Consider the following 5,342-nt stretch of genomic DNA (forward strand, 5'->3'; position numbering starts at 1 on the left):
TAGTGTGTCGTTTCCAATCCATTCCACTTGTTCATATAGAAAATGCCCACATCACTCAAACTCCAGTCCGCATTTTCTCTGCGACCTTGCTTGCGGTCCTTGGACTTGTTCATATAAAAAAATGCCCACATCATTTGTAGAATCTATATCAAGTAATATACATAAAATAATGAAAAAAAAAACCATCATTAAATGTATTTGTTTTATTGTATTGTTACATTAATAGCTGGTGTATTATAGCTTGTTATTTCATAGGACTTTCAGAGGGAGGAAAAACCAAGACATTTAATATAAAATGTAAAATGAATAAATACATAAAAAGAAAAAGAAAAAAATGGTTAAAACCATCATCCCAGGGAGCATTTCATTTCGTCCCGTGCATTTTTTTAAAAATAATAATAATAACAATGAATAATTTCTAAGTCTTTGTTAGCCGTTTGTGAAGTTTTGTGCTCGTGCGCTACTCGCTCGCATCCTGTGCATCTCCTGGGGGCTAAGCCCTCCCTGTCCTTAAAAGCTAGTGAAGCCCCTGGCTCTGCTTAATAGAGAGATTGCTGCCCTCTGGGAAGCGCTACAGGTGCACCCTGCAAAAAATGTTCTATAGAATCTCTATAGAAATATATAGAACGCTATAGAATTTTGTCGGAATTTCTTTAGAACTGAAGATTCTATAGAATATGTATTCAAAATTCTATAGAAATTCTATAGACATCAGCTTCATGTGCTGGAAGGTCTTTTCACTGTTCTATAGAGCTGGGAATTCTATAGAATATCCTATAGAAATTCTATAGACATTACATTATCTGATGAAAAGTCCATAGATTGTTCTATAGAACTGGGCATTCTATAGAATGTCTAACAGAAATTCTATAGACATTACTTTATCTGCTGAAAGGTCTATAGATTGTTCTATAGAACTGGGCATTCTATAGAATGTCTAACAGAAATTCTATAGACATTATCCTTTATCTGCTGAAAGTTCTATAGATTGTTCCATGGAATAAAATTCTATAAAATGGCAGCAGCGCTATCACCATAGCATTGATTAATCTCATTAAGTTGATTCACCAGACTTGAGCTTGTTTTTTGAACAATGCAGGATGTCTCCCTCAATTATGAAAATGTTAATTTTGTATCATTTAAAATTGTGAGGTGTCATTTCAAGGCGGACACCCAGAACTTCGGCAGACTTTATTTTTAAAAGTATATTTATTCCAATAAATCAATTTATTTTTATTTTTAGAGTTTTTGAGTTATCTATAAGTAAAAAGTGTGAATATTTTCGTAACTTACTTTTTTATGTGATAAAATTAATTTTATTGGACTTCCAACATAAATTGATTTAGCAAAACTCAGTTCAAAGGTTTAAATCAGACCTAAAACGTCAGGACCCGCCCACGTACCTGCATGCAGCTGTGGAAGAACAAGCCCAGACACGTTTCTTCACGGAGCCCAATAGGAAAACACTTTACCGAACTCATGTAAGTAACAATTTATATTGTTAAAAGTCAGTATTTGCCAGGATTTAAATGTATACATTTTCAAAAGCATGGTTCAATGTTATATTTAGTTTACTACTTTTCCCGCCGTAACATTACAAACCCCCCCCCCCCCCAAAACACGATAGATAGAACTGCTCTCGTTTTGTTATAAAATAACAAAACTGTTTTAAGGCTGCAATCACAACCAAATTCATGTATAGTTGGTAATAATCGCGTTGTATCAATGTTTCTCATATCCGACACTAATAAGTGCGAATATGTTTCAAATCAACTTTTTTTTTTAAATTATTTATTTTTCCCCTTCGCGCTTGCCGTAGTTGCAAAGCAGATTTCGCGGGCAGTTTGAGTTGGTGATGGCGGCCACAACGTCCATGTTGACTTCACTCGCTCTTTCTAAGCTGCCCAAGTCACGTCGGAGTTCATTGACGGTAACTTTGTTGGCTTAAACATCACATTTAGGTTTAGGGTCTTCTAGGCGCGATGCGAGACGTCACAAGCGGGCTAACGTTGAGCCAAACAGCAGCTTCGAGGCACGGGCGGAAATGGTGAGCTAGCAAAACTAGCCTCATTTATTATTATTGTTATTATTATTATTATTATCATCCCTCCATTGTTTGTAACGTCAGGCTTGTGTGATCACACAGAGAAGGAGTTTGGCCCCCAGTCAGGTCGCCAAACGGAAGCAAGGGGAGGATGATCATCGAGACGAAATATAGTATATTAACCACGCGGTTCTCGAGAGAAGATGAATGGAGAAAATTGGGACAGTGATGAAGAAGTCCAAGTTCCATGGCCACTCAACAAAGCAGGAGGAAGGAAGCAGTCACAAACCAAATACGTGGCAAGAATTCTGAGATTTGGTGGTAATTAATAAACAGTTGAAAACTTTTCAATTCAGTAAAAAGTATACGTTTTACCAGAAGTACATATAAATATAGATATATTTAATATAGATATATTTAATGTACTTCTGATTTTACACCTTGAACTTTCGACTTTGTTTATGTAAAGTTAAATTTAATTAATATAATTTTTTTTCTTCCATGATTGATAGTAATTTCTCATCAGTGCAGCCCTGGTATACTGAATGTTTCAATCTGCAATGCTGAGGTGATTGTCATGATAGTACAGACTTAACCTTGACAATTTTTTAATATGGCTGTAAGCCTGTAAATAAGGGAAAGTAAGGTGAAATTTGTTTCTCGCTGAGGTGAATTTCTGAATCATCAGAACTGTAGGTATACCAAAGTAATTTAGTGATAACAATCTGCTGCTGAAATGTATGACTAACTGTACAGTTTAATTTAGCTTAATGTGGCACATATTTGTTTTTACACAGAAGACACACGTGAACTGACGCCATATTTGAAAGCCGCTCAGGATGGCAAGGATGTACCCCTTACTGGTGATTTGGAATATGGCAGAGGCTAGAGAAACAAACAGCCAAAGTCTTGGTCATCAGACAGTGAGAGCAAGGATGAAAGTGTTGAGGAGACTCTATCTGACAGACAGCAGGTACTTTTATTTCAGTGGTGTTGTCGCGATATGACCGAAATAGTGTTGAAAGCGACGTTAAACGTTAATTCACTCACTCACTATTTCAGTGGTGTTTCAACTGTGTGAGGTTTTGTAGGATTCAATCCCATACTTTTGAAGTACCTTGTCAGTTTTTCTTTATCATAAAAGTTAATCAAATCATGTTTCATTGTAGGCTTTAAAGTTATTGAATATTTTGATTCAATTCGACCAACTCAGACAGAATAATATTCAAGACAAATTGAGGTGTTGACAGACTTTCTGCATGTACTCGAAAATCTATCATTTCTGCAAACATATTTCTTCACTTCAATGGCATATAAAAGAACTGAACACGTTTTCTTGTTAATCTTGATTTTTCAGAAGAAAAAGAGGAAAGTAAGCCGGACAGCTGTGGGATATGATGCTCGGGCACAATTGAAGGCCCAACTTGCTGCTGTGAGTACATGAATAGAATAGAATAGGATTTTATTGGTTAATCAAAGCACCCTCTCGAGGCAAACAATCACAAGTGCCTAGCATTCATTTGAAATCGAGGACGTAAAAATTGCATCCCTGGCAACTGGTTTAAAACACAAGTTTATACTTTTACTTATATGAAAATAACACTACAAATACCTGATGAACAGTGCCTACTGTGTGAATGGCTTACTGCTACATGTACATGTAGCATATTCAAATTAATGTGCCTACAAGGTTGCTTATACATGTAAAACTTATATGGTGCTGTCAGGGCCGTATCCAGGACAAATTGCTTCCGGAAAACATATGAGCGCCCAAATTAATCATAATACAAATTATTTCATTTGATTTACTATTTTGACATTTTCAGCTGGGAAGAACTTCACCGAAAGATACATGTACAGAAATGGAATCCCTGAAGAAGGAAGTCCTCCAGTTGAGAGAGGAAAACAAATCCCTTCGAGATGCATTGAGGGTTGTTGAAGGTAGGTTTTCTTATTCTAGAAGTATGTTATTGTAATTATCATAGGTTGATGGAAAATATGCTTACATGTCGATGTATGAAATAACTTTCTTATTACTGTATTTTCATCTAACTTTGGCCTACGGGTATTGTCGTCATGTACGGCTGTCCATCCGTCACCGCAATATTTACAGAATCGTTTCATGTACGGAAACCAAACTTGTTACATCTATTTATCTTAGTGTAACAAGAAGCCTATCGAAAATGAGTCGTCTCGGACAATATTTTCCAGAGTTATGCCCCTTTTTTCCAATAAAAATCCATTTATGATTTGGGATAATTTCAGAACTGTTGCATATACAACATCCTAAGTTGTGATGTCCTCCCCTCTAAATAAGGGGAGGACATATGGTACTTGTTTGTTTGTCTGTCTGTCCGTCCGTTTTTGTGTGTTTCTCTTATATTAGCAAGAGTTACGTCCCTTCCTTCTTGATATTTTGTCTCAGCTGGATATCTGATTAATACTTGACCGACAAATATTAAATCTTCGCGTGGTCAGGATGAATTAATATATATGGTTATATATATTTTTCATCTTTGATTGCTTCCTTACCATGTTTCCCTTGACTTGAACAAGATTCCTATCAAAATACCCTTACATTATGATAGCTGGGGTTAGAGCCGAGCGGTTTGGATATCGCCAGCTTCATGTTATTAATGTATTTTTTTTTTTATTGTGTCTGCATCACAATGTACTTTTTTCTATTAAAGGACTTCCTGGCCTGCTAATGAAGATGGACGACTTATCACGTCAGGCAACAATACTATCAGCTCGACGTCCTGCTGTCGCTCTGCCAGAGAGGAGCTGGCCAACAGCAGCTTGACAGGAAAAAAATCCAATGCTTTTAAGGATAAGCATGAGAAACCAAAACTGGATGACAAGAAAGTGTCTGCTATTATTGGTGAGTATAAGTTAAATCAATCTGATTAAAACCATATCCACATCAGGGAAGTGGATCTGACCCTTTTCCTATCTCCAAGTCGTTCCGTGATCGTTTTGGCATGAAGTATAGATATCCATAGCTTCCAGTCTGCTTGGTCCATGAATTGACTGCGAGATGTTCGTTTTGACAGATTTATAGGCATGGGTGGTCACATTAGCTTTGATCTCGTCGGAAACCAACATCAAGTGACAAAGCAAAAACCGCAGCGCACGGATATCTACACCTTTTTCTCGTTTGATATCTTATATCGGCATTCTCCGCCTTACTATTTAACAACTAGCGTCGGGAATTTCCGTGAGTTCTGCTGCAAGTTGAGAAGTGAACGACTTTTAGATAGGGAATGTGTCAGATCCCCTTCCCGATGTGGATATGGTT

General features: G+C 36.8%; 1 long non-coding RNA gene across 1 annotated transcript; it reads left to right on the forward strand.

The window, feature by feature from the left end:
* The first annotated feature begins 939 nt into the window (after positions 1-939).
* LOC133574218 (uncharacterized) lies at positions 940-4,911 on the forward strand. Its single transcript, XR_009811383.2, has 7 exons — positions 940-1,481; positions 1,962-2,047; positions 2,147-2,365; positions 2,842-3,017; positions 3,402-3,476; positions 3,871-3,985; positions 4,735-4,911. It is a non-coding gene; the product is annotated as an uncharacterized lncRNA (long non-coding RNA).
* Positions 4,912-5,342: the final 431 nt, after the last annotated feature.

This window comes from Nerophis lumbriciformis, linkage group LG31 (assembly GCF_033978685.3).
Source record: "Nerophis lumbriciformis linkage group LG31, RoL_Nlum_v2.1, whole genome shotgun sequence".
In the NCBI taxonomy this organism is placed as follows: Eukaryota; Metazoa; Chordata; class Actinopteri; order Syngnathiformes; family Syngnathidae; genus Nerophis; species Nerophis lumbriciformis.